The sequence below is a fragment of the Bidens hawaiensis genome, unplaced genomic scaffold (genome assembly GCF_021521415.1).
Source record: "Bidens hawaiensis isolate Kalapana, Puna unplaced genomic scaffold, B.hawaiensis_p1.1 tig00033228_1, whole genome shotgun sequence".
NCBI lineage: Eukaryota > Viridiplantae > Streptophyta > Magnoliopsida > Asterales > Asteraceae > Bidens > Bidens hawaiensis.
In genome coordinates this window covers 49848-73419 of record NW_027495699.1, presented here as the reverse complement: position 1 = coordinate 73419, position 23572 = coordinate 49848, and the positions used below count along the sequence as shown (strand labels likewise).

At 37.1% G+C, this 23572-nt stretch overlaps 1 pseudogene; it reads right to left on the bottom strand.

Annotated features, from left to right (window-relative positions):
- Positions 1-15004: 15004 nt before the first annotated feature.
- LOC143584685 (sodium/calcium exchanger NCL2-like) overlaps positions 15005-23572 on the bottom strand; it is a 32849-nt pseudogene continuing 24281 nt past the window's right edge.

Genomic DNA, 23572 nt, shown 5'->3' with positions numbered 1-23572 from the left:
GCATTTATTACCTTATTACGGGGACACTTTTGATGATAAAGATACTACGGATTCGAGGTCGAATTTTTCTATCCAGGGGGGAATGATGTGGGCCCAAGCATTGAAGACCGGGCTATTATGTATTTGGAGGCCCAAGATCGCGCTATAAAAGGTGGCCCACGATAACGGGCATAACTTCGCCCATGGAGCTTCGTTTCAGGCCTATTACCAGTCAAATCGAAGCTTGAGACGAGGAGCCTAATGTGGCAAACGCTTATGGCGGTCTGGCCCATGTCTGAAGCCCAAAAACGACTCTTAAATAAAGTTATGGGACTTTTATTGTTTTTTCAGCACTTTTTATGTTTTTATTTTTGGGTTTGTGTTTGGCCCATGGCCCGTTTTAGGCCCATTTCATATTATAACTCTTATTTTTATGTTGGTGATGTAATATGAAGAATCAGACTTCAATTTTAATAATTATCAATTTTCTCTTCATTTTCCCTAAAACCATTGGGTGGGATTTTTAGGGTTTTGGAAGTTCATCACGGGTATTCGTTGAATCAACGTGATCTATCTTCATTCTCGTTTTACCGCTTCATCAATGAGCCTCTCATTCGTCTTATAGAAAGCACGAATGGCCTTAGTCATTCGTTACTCATTCATTCGTCTCAAATCAAACCATTCATTATAATGAATGGAACCATTCGTCGTAACGAATGGGATAGCGCATGAAACTTAACCAGAATGAAATTTTCATAACAAATCAAACCATTCGTTATAATGAATAAAGTTATTCTTCATAACAAATGAGATAGCGAATAGAATAATCATGTTAGTGCATGGTTTTGCATCTTGAATCTTTGTAATTATCGTTAACGTATTTGTTTTATGTTTAATGTAATAAACAATTAAGTTATTCTCTAGTTTGTTAGATGTAATGTCTAGTTTGCTAAGGTTGTTTAGCGAACTAAGACTTAAGTTTATTCCCTCCTGATTCGTTAGGGAATGTTAACGAATCAGGGGGTGATTCGTCAAGTTATTTAAGTTATTTATGTATGTAATGAAGTAGTGTCTTGTTCGCTAGGGAATGTTAGCGAACCAGACCTATCTTCTATATATAGTAAACTATGTTCACGTTTAATTTAAGTTTTGGGAGATAATTAACGAAACTCTGTCCAAACTCTCTCTCTCTCTCTCTCTCTCTCTCGATCTTCATCTTAATATTATACAACTACTAATATAAATATATTCTGATAATACACATACACATATAACACTTCATCAAACCTAATTATGAGCTAGATCCATATTAAGGTATTAATCGTATTAACACAGATCCGAGATCTGTTATAGTTATAGGATTGATTTTCGGGTTCCAACAAATCATTTAAGGATTCTAATGAAATTTGTATTAAGGACTGTGAATAAAAATAAAATTTTTCCAAGCTGGCCTACCAGCTCGACCCCAGCCAGGGGTTATGCCCCTTAAACCCTGCTGCCAGGGGCGCTGCCCCCGGACACTCGTTTGTTAAGGGTTATATTAAACTAGAAGTACGATATGGGTAGTGATAGTTAATTGATACGTGTAATTGTTATACAGTTAGCCGCGCCCAGTTAAATATATGAGTTACCATTAACTCGGAAAGGAACCGAGCTCAGGTGAGTTTCTAGCCCCATTTCCTTGATATGTTTTTGGGGCTGTATGCATACTCGATGTGATTAGTTTATACACTTACCTAAAGTGGTAAGTGTATACTATGTGAATGTTTATGAATGATGTATGTATGATATATGAATGATGTAGAAAAAATGAAGAGTATGTAAGAAAGTATATAAGTATAAAAGAAAAGGAAGGTATGTATGAATTGATGGTAAGAGGGTGGCAGACCCTAATAATATATGTGAAGGAGGGTGGCAGACCTTAATAATATCTATGAAGGAGGGTGGCAGACCCTAATAATATCTCTGAAGGAGGGTGGCAGACCCAAATAATATTTGTGAGGTTATAGGGCTAAAGGCTCTTAAAGGGTGGCAGACCCTTATAATATCTGTGAGGTTATAGGGAAAAAGACTCTTTAAAACGTATAAGTATAAATGTAAAGCAAGATAAATTATGAAAGTATGAAAGAAAGATATAATGTAAGTAAGAATGACGGTATATACTTATGTATATACGAAAGAAAGAATGAGCAGGTTAAGTAAGTAATATGTATCTTCGGATACGTATAAATAAGTATGTGAATGTATTCTATGTAACCTGTTTTAACTAGAACTCACTCAGTGTAGCTGACTTTTATTATGAACGCGGGTGAATAGATGGAAGCAATTGGCTTGAGAAGCAAACACATGGCATGAAATGAAGGGACTAGTATCCAGAGAAGATTTGTCATGATGTTTAAATAAACTATGTTATGTTTTTTTTAAAGACAAGTTCGAATGTTTTGTAACGAATGATTAAAGTTTTATTATTTCGCGGAATTTTTAATTAACTCTGATATTTATAACTGTGTTTATGAGTAAATCCAATGCCATAGTAGGGCACCGGGACCGGGGCCTTACAAGTCGGTATTAGAGCATAAGTTCGAGAGAAATAAGCATTTTACATGCTTAGACTCGAACAGAGAATGGGACCTAAGTAAGAAAAGGAAGAAGATGCCAGTTCAAGAAAGCAATGTGTAACTCAAGCAAGCTAAGTAAGGGTAAGGTACATGATTAATTTCATGTGTAATGTAAGAATGTGTAAGGAAGTTAGCTTAATGCTAGAGATAGGATTTATTGATTGTTTGTGAATTGTTTGAATGATTGATTAATTGTTTAAAAGTAGAACCTAGCACAAGTGGACTCACAAAGGGAAGTGTATAGGACACGGAAAGTAACGTGATCGGCTAATCATATCTGGCCACTTTTATTACATGTTAGCCTTACTATCCTTGTACTAGATAGTTCCTTGAGTGACGACGTTTGTGTTTCCTTATAGAATGTGAATGGCTGGGGTAAGAAAGGTTGTTGGTCAAGGAGGTCGTACGGGACATCGTGGTAGGCCACGTATTACTGGGGACCTTCTGTAGAACCAGTTACTAACACAAGAGAGGAGACGAGTGGCGAAACCAAGCAACAATGAAAGGTATCAACTGGATCTTGTTGTTCAAGACGCCATTGCTCAAGCTGTAGGTGCTGCAGTAAAGGAATTACATCCTGGAAAGTCTGCTGAAAGCCATGCAAGAACCGGTGAGAGGGCAGGGGAATATGGTAAGAAAGTTGATGATGAGGAAGGTGACTCGAGTGAAGATCTATATGTGAAAGTCGATGAAAGGAAGAGAGGTTGAGGTGGGTGTAACTACAAGTCGTTCAAAGGTTGCGACCCGCCAGAGCTGACTGGTTTAGGAGTGCCGTCTCGACCAGACACTAGGTTATGCTACTCATTCGTTTGGTGATGAGGATATGTACTGGTAGGAAATGGTGGAACAAAGAAAAACCCGAGAAGAGATTAAAGCTATGAGGTGGGATGACATGAAGAAATTGGTGATGAAGCGATTTTGTGCTGATGTTGAGGTTGAGAGGGCTGAGATGAAGTTTTTGAATTTGAAGGCGGGTAAGATGACATACCGCGAGTACACTACCGAATTCAACCGCATGTCAAGGTAGGTGCCCGAAATGTTGAAAACAGAGGTCAAGCGAATCAAGTGTTACATAAGAGGACCACCACAGAATGTCCGCACCTTAGTCAAGACTAGTAAACCTGCTACCTTTGACTCTACTGTTGAACTCCCATAGTTGGTTTATGACGATCTAGCTGTGGATGATGCGGTGGTAGAAGAGAAGAAAGATAATAAATGGGTTCCTTCAATTAAAAGACCCGGTACTCAGTTGTGGAATCCTAAGGATAAGAAGCAGAGAGTGTGGGAAAAGAAGTCATGTAAGACTTGTGGTAAGATGCATGCGGGTGAGTGCAAGTGGGGTACTGGTTTTGATGTGTGCCATAAGTGTGGGAAATACATGGTAGAGAGTGCAGGCTAGGGTCAAATGCTTGTTACAAATGTGGGAAGGTGGGGCATTACGCTCATGAATGCAATGCCGAGCCCACGTGTTACAAGTGTGGTAAGAAAAAGGATTATATGGCAAGGGAATGTACCGAAGTGGGAGGAAGTGCGAAGAAGGATGCTGACCAGCCTAGGCCAAGGACTAGGGCTATATGCTGACTCAGGAGCTAGCCAAGAAGATTACAGATGTTGTGACATGTATGTTTCTAATTAACGGTATTTTCGCTTCGGTATTGTTCGATTCAGGTGCAAATAGAAGTTTTGTTGCTACGGCATCTAGTAAGTTAGCAAAAATGAAATGTTTTCATATGCCTGAAACATTTACAGTAGAAACTGCAAGTGAGACCTCGATTAGAATAATGAGATTGATTAAGGATTGTAAGATAGAGTTAGAGGGACGTGAGTTCCCTGTTACCCTATATGTTATAACCTTAGGAGGGTTCGATGTGGTTTTGGGAATGGATTGGCTATCAAAGTTTGAGGCTCAGATATTGTGTAAGAGTAGGTTGTTAAGGTTAAAGTCCTTGTATGGTGGTACAGTGATGGTTTATGGTGATAAAGAAAGTTCAGGGATTAATGTCATTTCAATGATAAAATCCGAAGGTTTGTTAAGGTGAGGGTGCGGGGCCTACCTGGCGTATGTTGTCAAAGCTACGGCCAAGACGATAGAAGTAAAAGATGTTCCTGTTAACGCGACTACCCATAAGTGTTCCCTGAGGACCTTTCTGGGGTTGCTACTGGAGCGAGAAGTAGAATTCCAGATAGACTTAATACCAGGAGCACAGCCTGTCGCGAAAGCACCTTACCGCCTGGCGCCATCTGAGATAAAAGAATTGATGTCCCAACTACAAGAACTCCTCGATAATGGTTTTATAAGAATGAGTGTTCCCCGTAGGGTGCACTGGTTTTGTTTGTTAAGAAGAAGGATGAAAGTATGAGAATGTGTATAGACTATCGTGAGTTGAACAAGCTTACGATGAAGAACAGATATCCGTTGCCACAAATTGATGATTTGTTTGATCAACTACAAGGTTCGAGTTGGTTCTCACAAATAGACCTCAGATCAGGTTATCATCAGCTGAAGGTGAAAGAGATAGACATCCCTAAGATAGGGTTTCAGACGCGGTATGGACACTACGAATTCCTCATGATGTCTTTCGGTCTAACGAATGCTCCCGTAACATTTATGGATATTATGAATAGGGTATGTCGGCCGATGTTAGATAAGTCAGTCATCGTTTTCATTGACAATATATTGATTTATTCTAAGAGCAAGTCTAACCATGTTGAGCATCTAATAAAAGTATTGGAGATTTTGAAGGAAGAGAAACTGTGTGCTAAGTTTTCTAAGTGCGCGTTGTGATTGCATGAGGTAAAGTTTCTAGGTCACCTAATCAACCCTGAAGGGATTACCGTTGATCGATCCAAGATTGAGGCAATAATGTATTGGAAGACTCCGCAGAACCCGACTGATATACGCAACTTCTTAGGGTTGTCTGGCTATTATAGGAGATTCATTGAAGGCTTCTCTAAGATAGCCATAACGTTGACCGGAATGACCTGGAAGTCTGTATAATTCAATTGGGGTAAGTTTCAGGAGGAAGCTTTTGAGGAATTGAAGAAAAGACTTACAGAAGCTCCAATCCTTTCTCTACATGATGGTGACGAGGATTTGGTTGTTTTAACTGACACCTTGCATCCTGAGTTAGGTTGCGTGTTAATGCAATGAGGAAAAGAGATATCTTATGCGTCCAGACAGTAGAAGGTTCATGAGAGTACCTACGCGACGCATGACTTAGAGCTAGCAGCAGTAGTGGATGCTCTTAAGATATGGAGACATTACCTATATGGTACTAAGTGTACTATTTAAACTGATCATAAGAGTTTGAAGTACTTCTTCGAGCAGAAGGAGTTGAACATGAGACATAGGAGATGGTTGGATTTGATAAAGGATTATGACTGTGCTATCAAATATTATCCTGGTAAGGCTAATGTGGTTGCCGACGCACTAAGCCATAAGAATGAAGAAGTCATTGCAACAGTGAAGTCGTATAAGTTGATCAATAACTCATATCTCTTTGAAGATATCATCAAAGTACAGTATGAGGTGCTTATAAATGAAGGGCTAGTGAAGAAGAAAAGAACCTTCGAACAGCAAGACTAGCTGATGGAAAACAGTCATGGTATGAAGACTAGGTTTGACCGCATGTGGATTCCGCGCCATGGGGATCTTAGAGGACGAATCCTAGATGAAGCTCATAAGTTAAGATACTAGATTCATCCAGGATCCAACAAGATGTATCAAGTCCTAAAGAGAGACTATCAGTGGCCAGGTATGAAGAATAATGTAGTAGATTATGTTAGTAAATGCTTAATTTGTTTGCAAGTCAAAGCTGAACACCAGAAACCTTATTGGAAGATGCAACCTTTGGAGATACCTAAATGGAAATGGGAACAGATTACCATGGATTTCATAACTAAACTACCGCGTATAGCTAAACATCATGATACCATTTGGGTGATAGTGGACCGCTTGACTCAAAGTGCTCACTTTCTGCCTATACAAGAGACTATCTCGTCCGAAACGTTAGAAAATGTGTTCATAAAAGATGTTGTGGCTAAACATGGAGTGTCGATATCGATTATGTCTGATAGAGATACTCGCTTTACTTCAAGATTCTGGAAGAAGTTCCATGAAGCTATGGGAACAAGATTGAACATCAGTACAACGTATCGTCCTCAAACAAATGGCCAGTCTAAAAGGACTATTCAAACCCTTGAGAATATTCTACATGCTTGTGTTTTAGACTTTGAGGGAAGTTGGGATGACCATCTTCATCTTGCATAATTCTCTTATAAGAACAGCTACCATTCAAGTATTGGTATGCTGCCGTTCGAGATGTTGTATGGTAGATGTTTTAGAACTCCTGTATGTTGGGGAGAGATTGGTCAGAAAGAAATTGGAAGCTTGAAAGTTGTGCAAGAAACCTATTTGAAGTTCGATCAGATCAAGGCAAGAATTAAAGCTGCCCAAGATCATTAGAAGTCCTATGCTGATAAGCGGCGACGACTGATTGAGTTTGACGTTGGTGACAATGTGATGCTCAAGGTCTAGCCTTGGAAGGGAATTATTCATTTCATAAAGAGAGGAAAGTTAAGTCAGAGGCATATTGGACTGTTAAGAATCATAAATCGCGTGGGCGAAGTAGCTTACAAGCTAGATTTACCCGAGAATTTAGAATGAATCCAATCTACCTTTCATGTTTCTCATTTGATAAAATGTCTAGCTGATAACACATCACATATGCCATTAGTATACATTGAGGTGGATGAACAGTTAAACTATATCGAGAAGCCTTTCGAGATCATTGACCGCGAGGAAAAACAACTCCGTCATAAAGCTATCGCTTTGGTGAAGGTGATATGGAAGCATCGTAAAGGATCAGCCTGTCGAGATCATTACTTGGGAAGTTGAAGAAGAGATGCGAAAGTTTTACCCAAATTTGTTTAAGTAATACTTAGGTTTCGTCCCCGAAACCTCTTTAAGGAGGGAAGACTTGTAACATCTTGCTTTTGATAATATTAAATAAACGAAATTCTGTTTACTTACAGGTGTGTTTATATTTAGTCAAGATTAACTAAAATATTAGAGTGTTGGCTTGGACCTTAAAAGATGGAATAAGAGATGGTGATGGGCCTTAGGTCCGTGGGCATAAGTGTATATAAACCCCTTAAAGATTCATAAAACCCTAAACTCTCTTTCTTATCATCTAGCCTCTATAACACACTCAAAAACACACACAAACACCTCCTTTATCTCGGACCAAGATCCGGAGGAAAAGACCCGAGCGTGTGGATGTTAGAGCGTCGTTACGAGAAAGACACACACCAAGCTTAGATCATGTTTGTGAAACCGATTCGTTTAAGATACGTTCTATAACGAAAACTTGTTCGGCTCGTTTAGTATTCCTAGATTTATATTTAAATGGTAAAAAACGAATCAAACGCAACGATTCTCGATAAAATTCGTTAACATCTGGTGGGTTAATTAATCACATGTTAAGCAGTATGTATATATCGATCAAACACACCATTTAAACACGATGTTTGGATGTTTGGATGTTAAGGTTTGTTGGTGCTGGGTATACGAGCCCAATGATACCAAATTCGTGTTGTTTCATCGTGATTTGAAGGATAATTGCAGATCTGGTGTGTGGTTGACCATTTATGTTCTTGAAGATTTTGACTTTGACAATTGAGTCAGAGAATGGATAATTACTGATGTTCATTCGCTATGTGAAGCAAATCATTGGTCATTCATTAAACAGTCATAATGAATAAGATACATCCACGTGATTTTGTAACGAATGAACCTCTTATTCGTCTCATTGAAGTCACGAATGGTCTATTCATTCGTTACTCATCCATTCGTCATGATAAGACAACGAATCAAGTCATTCATTATAAGATACACTTGTATGCTCTTCTAACGAATGGGCCTCTCATTCAACTTATAGAAATCATGAATGGCCTTAGTCATTCGTTACTCATTCATTCATCTCAGATCAAACCATTCGTATAATGAATGGAACCATTCTTCGTAACGAAAGGGATACCGCATGATACTTAACCAAAATGAAGTTTTTATAACGAATCAAACCATTCGTTATAACGAATGAAGTCATTCGGCATAACGAATGAGATAGCGAATAGAATAATCATTTAAGGATTCTAATGAAATTTGTGTTAAGGACTGTTAATAAAAATAAAATTTTTCCAAGCTGACCTGGCAGCTCGACCACAACCAGGGGCTCTGCCCCTTGGACCCTGCTGCCAGGGGCGCTGCCCTCGGACCCTCGTTTGTTGAGGGTTATATTAAGATTGAATTGCGATATGGGTAGTGATAGTTAATTGATACGTGTAATTGTTATATAGTTAGTCGCGCCTAGTTAAAGAGATGAGTTACCATTAACTCGAAAAGGAATGGAGCTTAGGTGAATTTCTCGCCCCATTTCCTTGTTATGTTTCGGGGATGTGTGCATACCTAATGTGATTAGTTAATACACTTACCTTAAGTGGTAAGTGTATGCTATGTAAATGTTTAAGAATGATGTATGTATGATACATGAATGTCTATGAATGATGTATGTATGATATATGAATGATGTAGAACAAATTAAGAGTATGTATGAAAGTATATAAATATAAAAGAAAATTTAGGCATGTATGAATTGACGGTAAGAGGGTGGCAGACCCTAATAATATCTGTGAAGGAGGGTTGCAGAATCTAATAATATATGTGAAGCAGGGTGGCAGACCCTAATAATATATGTGATGTTATAGGGCGAAAGGCTCTTTAAAACACATAAGTATGTATGTAATGTAATATAAATGAAGGTATATACTTATGAATGTACAAAAGAAAGTATGTAGTATATGAATGTATTGTATGTTGTCTAATTAACTAGAACTCACTCAGCGTTGCTGACTTTTAGTATGCACGTAGGTGAATTGGCTAAGATAGCTCGCTTGAATGAAGACACATGGCATTGGACTGAAGATACTAGCATCTTGAGAAGAATGTTGTGATGTTTTAAGATGACTTTTTAAATTATGTTTCAAGACAAGAGTTTAGTAGCTTAGACTATTTGAATGATTTGTAATATATGGTTGATGTTTTTATATTCCTCGAAAAGTTTTTATTCACTCTGATATTTAGAACTGTGTTTATTAGTAAATCCAATGCCAAAGTAGGGCACCGGGACTGGGGTTGTTTTTATTAATTCTGATATATTGGGATTTAGTTTTGATTAATCTTTTGATTGGCTGAATCTTTATGTTTATTTGAATTGGTTAAGTAGTTGTTTTTTATGGGATTTACATTAATTATCAATTGACTGGTTTGTGTTCATCAACATTTAGGATTAAGTTCTTATAGCCATTAAACTGTTTACCATTGATCATTGATTTATGTGGAGTTTTATACTAATGAAATGGTAATTAGGTAGACTAAGTCAGTTGTGTCAATTCGTCGGATTAGGTTTTGTGAATCACCACAATCAAACTGCCATGTCTAGTAATCATCTATCAATTTAAACAAACGAATTATGTCAATGTGATTATCCATTTGATAGGAGTTATGATTGTTTAGCTCATTGCAATACCTGAACATGAAGTGTGGTCACCCTTTCTCATATTGAGTTTGCAAATTACATTGAATCATTTTCTGAAAGTATTTTCATTAGTAAATCTTTTGAATTGCTTGACATCATCTTTCTACATTAGAATATTTAATTAGTAAAACATGCACGTGAATTGCACAATTTTACTGAGTTTTTTTTGTGCAGACGACCTTACTTAACCGTACCAGTTATAGGTTTTTAAGTTTTTTAAATACTTGTTTTTGATTAAAGCACAACATCTACACCAACACCCGATGTTTTGATCTAATAAACGTGTGCATTAGAAGTTAATCTCATGTTCATTATCTACATCTTCTTAAACTATTGTTCTTGAATCATCATGATGCTTGGATTCCGCACAAATATCGTGTTAGGGTTGATATCATATTGTTCAGATCCATAAATTTTGGGACTTACAATTGGCTTGTACTCACCCTATATATACATGTGCTATATGGTGATATAGGCTTCTTATTGTGTTTTCGGCTTGTGTATCTGACGAAAAAATAAATATATTGTATGCATTGAAGCCTATTGTATTCATTGATTATATTCTTGCTCATCTAATCTTTTGGTTCTTGAATCACCACAACGAATGGTCTCCGCCTACTTGTTGTGCTTCTGGATTTCGTATTGTCAGATCCAAAGTTGGGACTTACACAGACATTGCTCGAAGAAACCTCGATCTTATTACTGTCGTAGTCTCATCGACTTTCTCTGCAAGTAACCAAAAACTTGTTACTGTTGTATTAAACCTCATGGCGAATTTAATGATTCCTTATCTTTCATATGAATCACCTTGAAATCAGTTCTTAGGGCATTCACCTCCGCTTTTTTAACCAGTTCCATACCAACGCACATCGTTCATAGTATCTCCCATACATCCTTTGTTGGATCTTCTCCACTACTGTATGCAATATTCCTCTTGAACTGCTTGATAGATAATAACTAATGCCATATGATCTAACCTCTCTTCGACCTCAAAGTCTTGCACCACCGACACACTCCTTGCGCCTCTAATTTTACCCGCATATTCTATTTTCTCGACCTTCAAAACAAGCAATCCAGAAAACCAACAAGTGGTATCAAAGCGACTACGTTGACACCACGTTAATGCCCAAGTATAAGCCAAAACCAGTGATGATAGCTAGATTCGGCCTCTTTTGGGACCACACATGTATGGTGACTCTACCATTTTTACCGATTCCTTAACCTTTTCGATTTACATGTGTGGTCCCAGAAGAGGCCGATCTGCTAGGATTAAACACACACACGAACTGAACACAAACACGAAAGCAATAACAAACACGAGGATTTAACGTGGTTCGGTCTAAACTGACCTACGTCCACGGGTGGCAACTAGGTATTTCTTTTATTGAGTGACAAATTGTTACAAGTACATAGCGTATTTAAATTGAGACTAGTCTAGGGTTTGTAAATTATTGAACAAGAAATCCAAACCGTGCCCGGCTTCGGTCTGGCTACTCTACACCAGTCTGCCCTTTGGACTTCAAATAATAAACCGGGCCAACAAAGCCTACGAACCCAACAATCTCCCACTCGGAGGCCTTGAGTATTCTCTTCTGCAGTCCTGATCATACTTCTGTAATCTAAACATTTAACTTCTAGTTGCTACCGCCTTCTCATCAATTAACCTGAAGGCCTGTTGAAGCTCCCCGGAACTCCAACACGTCAGTCACTGCTAAAACTGCCCCTGACCCGTTCTCTGTCCCTACCGGCTCCCACTGAAACGAATTTCCGGATGCTGAGATACCCCAAGAACAAACACTCTCCATATTCAGCAAGTAATTCACTGGAGAGACTTTTACAGCTGGAATACTGGTTTTCTTAATCCACTGTCGACCTGGAACTGTAACTGGAACACAACCTGTGCTCCCAGTGTCACGATGTCCTTTGACTGATTTAACCTTCCTAGCTCGTTCATCCTGAATCTTCACTTTGGCTCTGGGTTTGTTACTTGTAAAACGAACCTTCTTCTGCCCACGAGATTCTGCGAACCGGACTTTGTTTTTCACCAAAACTGGATCTACTCATTTCGGTGATATATCGACCATATACAACGAACCCATTTTCTTGCCACGAGCAACCACGAGATTCCCTTTAACTACTTTCCACTGCCCATTCCCGAACTTAACATCGTGCCCCTGGTCATCCAACTGCCCAACTGAAATCAAACGTTTCTTCAAACTTGGAATAACCCTCACGTCTTTCAAAGTCCAAGAAGTACCGGCTGAAGTCATCAAATCAACATCTCCCATACCCGTAACCTCTAAAATATCATATTTCGCTAGTCGAACCTTTCCGAAATCCCCAAACTTTAGATTCTTCATCGTTTCACTACAGTGAGTGGCATGAAACGATGTACGAGAATCCATTACCCAAGAATCAACGTTACTCTCAACACTAAGAACTAAAAACTCATCACTGCTAACTCCGTCATCTATGTCGTGTTCTGTAACGTTCACCTCTTTCTTACCATTCAGACACTGATTCCTGAAGTGTCCCTTCTCTTTACAACCCCAACATTCAATATATTTACGAGTCCTACACTGACTCCTCTTCCTGCTCCCACTGCCTCGTTGTTTTCCCCTACCTATACCTTCTGTGACTAATATATCACTTGATGATTCACCTGAATTTCTGCGTCTTGAATCTTCTCCAAGAATTAAATCCCGAATCCCATCAAAAGTAATTTTTGTAGACGAACTACAAACTGCAGTCACTGTTTGCGACCAACTGTCGGGCAAAGAGGATAACAATAAAAGACCTTGAACTTCATCATCAAACTTAAAGCCGACTGACACTAAGCGGGGAATGTTCGAATTAAGATTATTGATATGCATTGTAACTGACCCACCCTCTTTCATTCTTGTTGTCACTAGCTCTCTGATAAGATAGACCTTATTTGTTGCCAAAGGCTTCTCATACATGTTGGATAGTGCATCCATCATACCACAGGCTGTGGTTTCTTTCATGATGTTAAATGCCACATCTTCCGACAACGACAATGTAATACAATCCCTTGCTTTCTTGTCTAATTTCTTCCACTCTGCTTCTAACAACTTTTCTGGTCATCTTCAAGCACTACATCCAAGTCTTTCTGACAAAGTAGCGCTTCAATCTGCATCTTCCACCAACCAAATTTATGTGCATCAAAATTTTGTATTGAAACATTTCCGTCTTCTGCCATACTAATGACTAAACGAAACCTGGATAAAAACATATACAAACACGACAATGGCACGGGCCCGAACTTAACAGCTGTTCTACTAAACTCTGTTAAACAATCAACCTATTTAAACGCAACGGAAATACACTGTAAATCATAAACTGAAACAATAAAACTTGACAAACGCGGTTGGCACTGGTTTTAGGTTTCTTTAACGCTTTTTCTAACTTGCCAACGGTTTTTTCAACTAAAATAGGATCTTGATTTCGGCCCACACAAATAACCAACCGAATAAAACTTGCATCCAAACTAACCCACACAAACTGGGTTGCTACCCTTTGTAATTCAGCCTAAAAAAAAATAACCCACACAAAAAAAAAATTGACTTGATCTGCCAAAATATGGGCTACTGCCCTATACTCCTTTTTGACAAAAAAGGATATTATTATGCCTAACTCTAAAGTCAAGCTCACGTGCTGCTCCTACTTTCTTGAAAATTTCCAACTATAGCAAAAAAAAGAGAAATGGCAATCGAATGGTGCTGACAAATAAGATTATTGGAGATGACGGTCAAACGGTGGTGATGCGGTGCTTGACTGAACCCTATTCGTGACCGGTCGGGCTGGGTTTATCGGCGGCGAAACAACTGCGGTGTATACCCTAACGAAAATCGGAAAACCGTAGCGGCGACGGAAACCTAGCGCAGTAGGGTGGCGGCGGCAGAAGGTTTGGCGGCGACTCGGTAGGATCCCGTGTTCTTCGTGTGTTTCCAAACCTAAGCTTTGATACCACTTGTTAGGATTAAACAAACACACGAACCGAACACAAACACGAAAGCAATAACGTACACGAGGATTTAACTTGGTTCGGTCTAAACTGACCTACGCCCACGGACGGCAACTAGGTATTTCTTTTATTGAGTGACAAATTATTACAAGTACATAGCGTGTTTAAATAGAGACTAGTCTAGGGTTTATAAATTATTGAACAAGAAATCCAAACCGGGCCGGGCTTCGGTCTGGCTACCTACACCAGTCTGCCCTTTGGACTTCAAATAATAAACCGGGCCAACAAGGCCTACGAACCCAACAGAATCTAGCTATCATCACTGGTCTTGGCATATACTTGGGCATAAACGCGGTGACAACGTAGTCGCTTTTATACCACTTGTTGGTTTTCTAGATTGCTTGTTTTGTACACTGAAGAAGCAACATTCTTCCCAAGAAGGAAGAAGGTCAAGTTGAAGCAAGAAGCTGAAGGAATAAGGACTAAGCAAGTAGGAAACACAATTACTTTGCTAAATTAAACTTCTAAAAACATAGAAACACATAACTGAAAAGGAGTAATTACTCGGCTACATTTTGTGAATTAAAACTAGTTATAAATAACATTACAAGTTGTGGCATTCTACATTTAATTAGAAATTGCAAAGTAAATTAATGATAATTTTACTCTTCTAACAAATTTCCAGTAGAAGCCTCCACAGAGCCATAACTACTTGAATTAAGTTCAACACACCTTGATCACATCAACTCTATTCCAGCTACTCTTTTTTTCAATGGGCACATAATAAACGTACTTTAATGATTTGAACTGCCAATTCAACTCCAAATTCATTGACAATAGTAAACAACAACAGCAGATAATGGATAGAGAGAGACAGCGATGAGCAAAGTCCTATAGGAAAACTCAGATTCAAAACTTGCGAGAAGTCCCATTATTATGCAACGATGCCCATTACAAGAATCTATATTGAAAAGTGCCATGTCAACCCATGGAAATATATCATTGCAATAAGAATAGAAAACCCCATAATGTTGTTCAGGAAAATCTTCTGGTATATCTGCATTTCAAGAAAATTAAGTGTGTAACGCAAGAACAGGTCTGGTAACGTATTAAAATGAATTACAATTGAGATAGCAAGAAAGACATTTTTCTCTCTTCTGTTTCGTTACATATAGTTATTGCCGTAATTGTGATCAAGGAAACAACATTAATGAAGTAATAAAATGAATATATGATATAATGTTTTAGGGTATCTAATGTATGCAGTTCATCCAAAGTTCTCATATTTGACATATTTTGTTGAAATTAAACTAAACTAATTATTTATATTTAGTACGTATGAGGGTATGTGCAAAGTATATTTAGTGTCAAGCTTGTAACATTTGATTAGGAAAGGTTTTTTTGTAGCTAATCAAAGTTTGATCGGTATTCTGACATCCCAACTTCGTGTTCTTTGGGAAGGCATCGGTTGGAAACCTATATACACAAATGTATGAATACGGATCAATGTAATAAAAATTTCTTGATCAAAATACTAGTGTTGCAAATCAGGTCCAAAAACATAAATACTGAACTTTGATTTCAACCAATATCAACTCTTTATGTTTATTTTAATTCTTGACACACTTATAATGACGCCTAACCATCTATTTATACTAAGACAAATCATACTAATCATGCTCAATCTAAACATAGACCTAACGTATTCAAACTCAAACTCCTAGTATCTAGTAATTCAAACAACTATATAATCATGCATTTAAATCAGACTATTAAACATATAAACATGCTAATAAATTAAACCTATCCCTCGACTCTTTTAAGGTTCACCCCTTTGACATTCATACATTGACTAAATAGCGTTAACTTCCTCATATTCCCCTTATTCCTAATTAGATCATGATCTTGCTCTCTTCCTTGATTTTTAATCATTCTTTCTTCTTGCTTTCTTGTTCTTTCTCTAACTCGAAAATGAGTTTCTTACTTTTGCTTATATTCTTGTGAATTCGTTCTTGCTCCAGCAGTAATGCTAATTGGATTTCTTGCTCTTGCTGCTACCAGAGAATCAGATTGCGTGCTTCCTAGGCGCTCTTGGCCAACTTGATATCCATTTTTTTCCGCTTAACTTGCTGAAAGTTCTCTTGAACAACTTGCTAATCAATTTATGGTCTACTTGCTAACTAGCTTTCTTGCTCCAGACATAGTTGCTAACCATCTTTTCTTGCTACAAATATACTTACTTATCAGACTTACCTACTTGCTCATCAAATTTTTCTTGCTACGGGTGGAATCAAACTTACTTTAAAAACATGGATTCCAAGAGAAGTCGTATTCTACTTGCTTTCTTGAATTTTTTGTGGTTCTCCACCCCCCCCCCCCCCCAAAAAAAAGCTAACATAGTTGCTCCCCTTTCTACCAAAACAACTCTCAAAACTTTGTTCTCAACCAAGATCGATTCTTTCTATTTACTATAAATCTTGACATTTACAATGAACCTAACAATCTATTTATAAATCATACTAATCATACTTAAAACTAAACACATTTCAAATTTAAACTCCTAATCTTTAGTAATTCAAACAATTAAATAAACATGCAATAAATCAAACTATTATATATAAAAAACATACTAATAAATTATACATATCTCTGGACTCTTTTACAGTTAATCCCCTTTGACTTTTACACATTGACTAATTAGGATTAACTTCCAATAACTTTGTGTGTTATCGCTCTTATTCTTTTCGATTCCAAAAATACTCTTTCATTAACAACAAATTTGAGTGGATTGAGATAAAATACAACCAAAATCAACACATTCACTGAGAAATGTGGGTTAAAAGTGCCACTTATAGATGAGATCATAATCAAGGATGGGACAAACCTCAGAGAAAATGAAAGATGTTATGTGATGTCTCTTCTGATTTGCCGCTTTGACGGCTTCAATTCCTGTTGTAGCATTCGTTGCCAGCGGTAGAAAGATGAACGACCCATAAATGGGCTTTATCTTCACAGATTCAGCAAATTGTTCAACATTATCCACCAATGGTTTACCTAAGGCAGCCAGCATAATGACTCCACTAATCAGTGGTATTGTTACCTTAAGCATTTCCATCATATTGCTTACATGTGACCGCTTTTGTAAGTTACGTATGGTGAGTAGTTTTCCCACTCCGTGTCTGAATTCGTCTTTATCTATATGTCCATTTCGATCAATGTCTAAATAAATCATTATGATTTCATATATCTCGTCATCTACCAATATCTTCTTACTAATGATTCAGTAATGAAGCTTTTCAGTTCGTATATTGTAATAACTTGATCATTGTTGGCATCTATGCCTTCAAAGACTCTGAAAAAATTAACACGGAGTTAGACCCTACATCATACTACCGATAGATATTCATAGCAAATATATGTGAGTTGGTTGAAACAAGACGTTTATTAGTACGGCCTGTTGGGTTGATCAATTACCTGTATTTGAGTTCGGTCAAGTTTTTTTATCTTAAATTTGAGTACATAACTGCTATATAAATTAGCAATTAAAATTAATACGAAATTGTATTATATTTCTATGATGTCTTACAGTTTTGTGATGGATATTTTATGATGGATTTTGCTGGATTTTGGTGCCAGATTTTTGTTTTGAATGTTTTGTGCTTAAGATTTTGTGTTAGATTTTGAGAACAGTTTGGGTTTTAAAACACTTTTTATTTGATCCTCTTTACACTTTTTGGTAGATTTTACAAACCTTTATTAACTAATTCATACGGTATAAACTTGACCCATTTTAGATAAAACCCAACCAAAATCGACCTAATCAAAAGTAGACGAGTCTCAATTTGTGATGTTCTTTGCATACAAAAACAGGTTTGCCTTACGTACCTATCTATGGCATATTCATTTGGCGTCCCATCTTCTTTAAGCAATTTCTGAGTTGAAACATCTTCCATGATTAGACACATTTGATCCATCAGTTTGTTCTTATCTTCTAGCAAGAGTTCCATGACCTGAAATATACAAGAAAAAAGTGTCATTACAGGTACTTCATGCCAGAAATCAAAATTCATGTACATTAATTTATTAAACAAACTGATACTAGTTTATTGTGTGACACTGACATGAATGTATTCCCCCTTGGTTTTATCTAACGAATTTGGATCATCCATCGACTTTCTCGTGTCTTCAAGCCATTTTTTGAACAATTTATAGAATTCTTTCTTGCTCATTGTTTCTTCGTTAATGCATTGATTATTCATACTATTCTTCATTTCTTTCTGTCTACTCATCAGATGTTTTTCCCTGTGCAGCATAAGTGCTTGCACCTCATAAAACGGTACACGCATTTCCAATTTCTCTACAACTTGTGCATACTCCAGTCTCCTTCTACATATCCGTGAATCAAAACTCTGCAAAAAAAAATAAAAAAATAAAGAATAATCCCAAAAAGGTTAAATGAAGAATCATGTAGTATATATTCACAATCGAAATGCTTTTAGCAACTCTTACTGTAAATGAAAAATAATATATACCTGATAGTAGAAGTATGAGATCAAGCAAATTAAGGAGACAAAAAGTGACACAAGTGGGAGGATCTTGTATGCTTGACTAGAATATGATAAACCAAACAAAGTTGGAAATTGGATGGTTACAAATGGTATAAGTGAAAAGAGCATAACTTTGGCATGAAAACTTGTTTCTGAATCTGTACGAACACCACAACCTGTAAAAATATACATATGTTTGAATTTTATTGTAGAGATAATAGCTCACATTTGTTGACTCTCTCCCCACATGCAAGACACATTTCAATTTTTCATCATTTTAATTCATCCATAAATTTTTCGTACTACAATTTTTTATTTTTCAACATAATTACAAATGTTTTTTTATCTTTAATATGAGTGTCCTATTGTCATAAAAATATTTAAAAAATTAGTTGTTTTATATATTGTGTTATTGGTTGGTGATTGTATTTTCTATACATTGTGTTATAAGTTCTAATCATTGTGTCTTTCGGTTGGTACTCGTATTAAACATAAAATTAAAAAAAAATACGTCAATGTGTCTTTTGTTCGTCATTGTGCTTTTATGCTCATCATTTTTTCTTTTGTTCGTCATTGCGTCTTTTACTCATCATTATGTTTTAAAAGTTGTGTATTACGTTCATATTCTTTTGTTATCGACGTGTAGATTCACTTAATTTGAGGAAAAGAGTATTACAGTCAAGTCATTGTCTAATATGTATTTACCATTATGTTTCACGTTTTAGGTTATTGTGTAAATTTTTTTGATCGTCATTGTGTATTATATATTAGATAAATTTTTTGTTATTTTATCATTAAATTTAAATATTATGATTAAATTACAGTGTTATTTCACTGTTACGATGTTCAATATTCATCATTTTTGAATAAAAAATAAAAAAGCGACGGTAACATAAAGAGACAATGATAAGAAGAAATAACGACAAACAAAACAAAAATGACAAGCAGAAAGACACAATGACGTAATGTTTGTTCAATATTTATAAAGAGTTAACTGTCATTTTTGTACATGTGGTTTGTCCAATTATGCAACTTTAGTATCATTTTTGAATTTATTGCAAATGGCTACTTCATTTTTCTATAACTTGCAATTTTAGTACTTTTTTCTAACTCAGTCTATTTTGTCCGTTAAGTCAGGGTAGTTCAGTATTTTCTTAAGTCTTTTCTTTACTTTATTTTTTTTTCTCTTCTTTGAAATAAAAGAGGGGAGGGGTATTTAAAAAAGGAAATTTATCCACCTCACTTTTTTTAAATCAAACATACATCCAAGCATCAATTATGCATACACTCTTTTACTCTCCAGTCTTCTCTACCAACAAGTTAGCCGCCACCACTATGAAATTCCGACAACAACACTTCCGGCGACCATTGTACAGGGTCGATTGAACCCTACCTGAAGGGGCAACAATGGTACTAATACTAATGAATTGAGGAAACAACCGTAGACCGCCGACACTGCCACCGCATCTCACACCGCTCGAGTACTCGACCACCATTTGACAACCAAACAGATCTAAATTGCTAGAAACCCAATAGATTTTCCAGCAACTCGTCAACTGATGCAGCATACGATGAGAATCCGAAGGCTAATCACATTGATTCTTGGAATATCCGTGAAGATCCTTCCCCAAACCCCCAAATTCGACCCAAAAGTCAAGAACTTGAAAAGCCAAGAGTTTTTTATTAAATCTAATCAATGATCAGTCATATTACATTCATAGCATATTAATAGAGAAGACAAATTAGGTTTGGGCCGAAACAAACAACCAAAGGCCCAACAACAGCCCAAAACAAAACACAAAAAGTGGATGAAAAACACAAAAGTGGCCCAAAAAGTGTATTCTAGAAGCCTTATTTTGGAAAATAAACGGGATAACCCGCCTATGGCTGGTTACCACAACGTGGCCCATGTTCCAACGGTCGTTTTGATTGGTAGCACGCCTGAAACGGAGGCTTGTAGCCCAAGTTAAGCCCATTTTCGTGCAGCCTCTTTTGAAGCGCGATCTTGGGCCTCCAGAAACATAATGGCCCGTTCTTCTACACTTGGGCCCACATCAGATCTAAATTGCTAGAAACCCATTTAATAACCACACAGATCTAAATTGCTAGAAACCCAATCGATTTTCTGGCAACTCGTCAACCTTCACGATGGTGGCTATTATATATGAGGAACTAGCGATAGGGCAGCGTCCGATGGTTTTTCGTGTTGGCGGTGGTGGTTTTCTATAGTGTTTGGGTGGTTTCAAACATAGCGGTGGCGGTCTTTGGTGGTGGGGGTGGTTTTTGATAGGCTGAGGTCTTTAATGGTGGCAACGTGGTCTTCAATTATTGCAATATTGGTTTTCAAACCTCAATGGTTAGATGTAGGATTTGAATAAAAAAAATATTTATTCCTTTATTTTTGTTTGGTGCCACGTAGGGGAAGGCCTATAAAATAAAATAAAATAATTAAGAAAATAACAAAGTTAGTAGTGATTTGCAATAATTTAAAAGCGATACAAAAGTTGTGTAATTAGACAAACCATAGTTACTAAAATGACACGGGCCTCTTTTATAAAATAAAGTCAGACTCATATTAAACATAAAAAAATGTTTGTCATGATGGTAAACTTTTTTTAATGTCATATGAAAAAGTTATTGACTTTTTAAAATGACAGGGGATAATTGACATGTGCATTGCATGTGAAACGAGAAAATATGAGTTATTCCATTCCCACTTTGGTCCCCACTTGACTCATGACAATCAATTATAGTTTCTCACACTGCTCTTTTTATGAGCATCTGTAAGATAAGTCGTATCGTTATTTAAATATTGTTAAATTGTACTGTACTAAGTAATGAAATATTAGTGATATAGTTTATGATGAATATAGAAATGTAAAGGAAAGGATAATTGTTTGTTATTTATCTTGAAGTTTTACATGCATATGTATATATACTACTACGTGAGGATATGAAAGACTAGAGAACAAATTACAATTAAAATTACAATTAATAGCTCATAATAATTACAATTAAAGTGGTGAGGTGAAGAGCATTTGATGGTAAATTCAAGTATTAACATGTCCTCGCAAGGTGAACAGTCGGAGAAACATGAAGCTTGGAACGGATGACCTCCAATTGGGGGCAAGCAACCCCTTTGTGAGGACATCATTTAGTTGTCTTGATGTGTGAACATAGCGCACTTGGAAGGTTTGTGCAAGGTTCATGTCACGAATAAAATGTAAATCTACCTCAATATGTTTTGTTCTATGATGAAGCACGGGATTAGCAGCTAGGAATGTAGCACGAAGATTATCACACCATATCACAGGTAAGATATCGAAGAATATTGAGGACCGTGTAATGGTTAAACTGTGAGTGATTGTTACTTTAAGATATCGAAAAATACTTTTGACGACAGTCCAATGGCGATTATAGGTTGTTGAAGAAATTGAGAGACTTTGCTAACAGAGTAAGAAATTTGCGGGCGAGTCATACCGAGATACTGGAGTGTTCCTACAGTACTACAATATAGCCAAGGATCAGACAAGGGAACACATGTGTTACGAGAGAGTATATAAACCAACACTTACTAGTGTGGGTAATGGTTTGCAGTGACTTAGACCAGTTCATATGAGAATGTTCTGAAGATACCAGCTTTAGGATACGTGAAGAGTATTTTCGGTAAAGGTGGCTTGTATACCTAGGAAACTGTTAACTTTTCTAGATCTTTTAGTGCAAAGCGAGAGTGTAGACGGCTGATTAGAGTATTAATAAAACCGTTTTGATTTCCAGTAAAGATAACATCATCAACATACACTAGAACATAGCAGAAAATAGAGTTGAGATTGTAAACAAATAAGGCGGAGTTAGACAAGTATTATCTGAAGTCAAATTCCCGAAGAGTTGATGACAGTTTGGAAAACCATGAATGCGGTGCCTGCTTAAGACTATAAATTGCATTTTTGTGAAGACACACATTATGAGGACGAATGGCATCAGTGAAACTAGGGGGTTGAGACATGTAGACGGTCTCAGACAGATCCCATTAAGGAAGGCATTATTAACATCAACTTGTCGAATATCCCATTCACGAGAGAACGCAACAGACAAAATTAATCTAATGGTAGTGGGTTTTACCACAAGACTAAATGTTTCATTATAATATATTCCTTCAGTATGATGAAATCCCTTAGCAACTAAGCACGCCTTGTAGCGATTAACATAACTATCAGAGTTATATATAAGACGGTAAACCCATTTAAAACCAACAACATTGCTCCCAGGGGGAGCCGAGAACTAAATCCCATGTGTGATTGTAATGGAAAGCTTGAATTTTTGAATACATAGCATCGCGCCAAGGTTGATTTTCATTTTCTTGTGTAAAGGTGGATGGTTCACTGATTGTAGACGAGGAGGCGGGAAAAAGCACATGATCAGGGAAGGTCCTGGTCCAACGAGTGTTAAATGTGTGTGTGATCATAATATGTTTATTTGTTGAAGACGGTGGTGGCGAAGGGGATGGTGGGTGCGGTAGTTGACGGTGTAGAGGATGTGGAAGATAATGGTTGTGACAAGGTGAACGTGGAAGGATGAAAGTACAGAAGTGTTTATAGGTGAGGTATAGTGGTGGTGGCAGAAGGGGGGGTATGTGGGGTGGGTATAGTGAAGGTTGTTTCATGGAAAACAACATGCCGGGAATTATATGTGCGACCAGATGTGGGATCATGACATAAATAACCAAAATGGTCAGAAGCATATCCGAGAAAGATGCAAGGAATGACTTGGGTGAAAGTTTGTCTTGATAAATATCACCAAGAAAGGGATAATAAAGACAACCAAATGTTGGTAGATGCGTGTAATTGG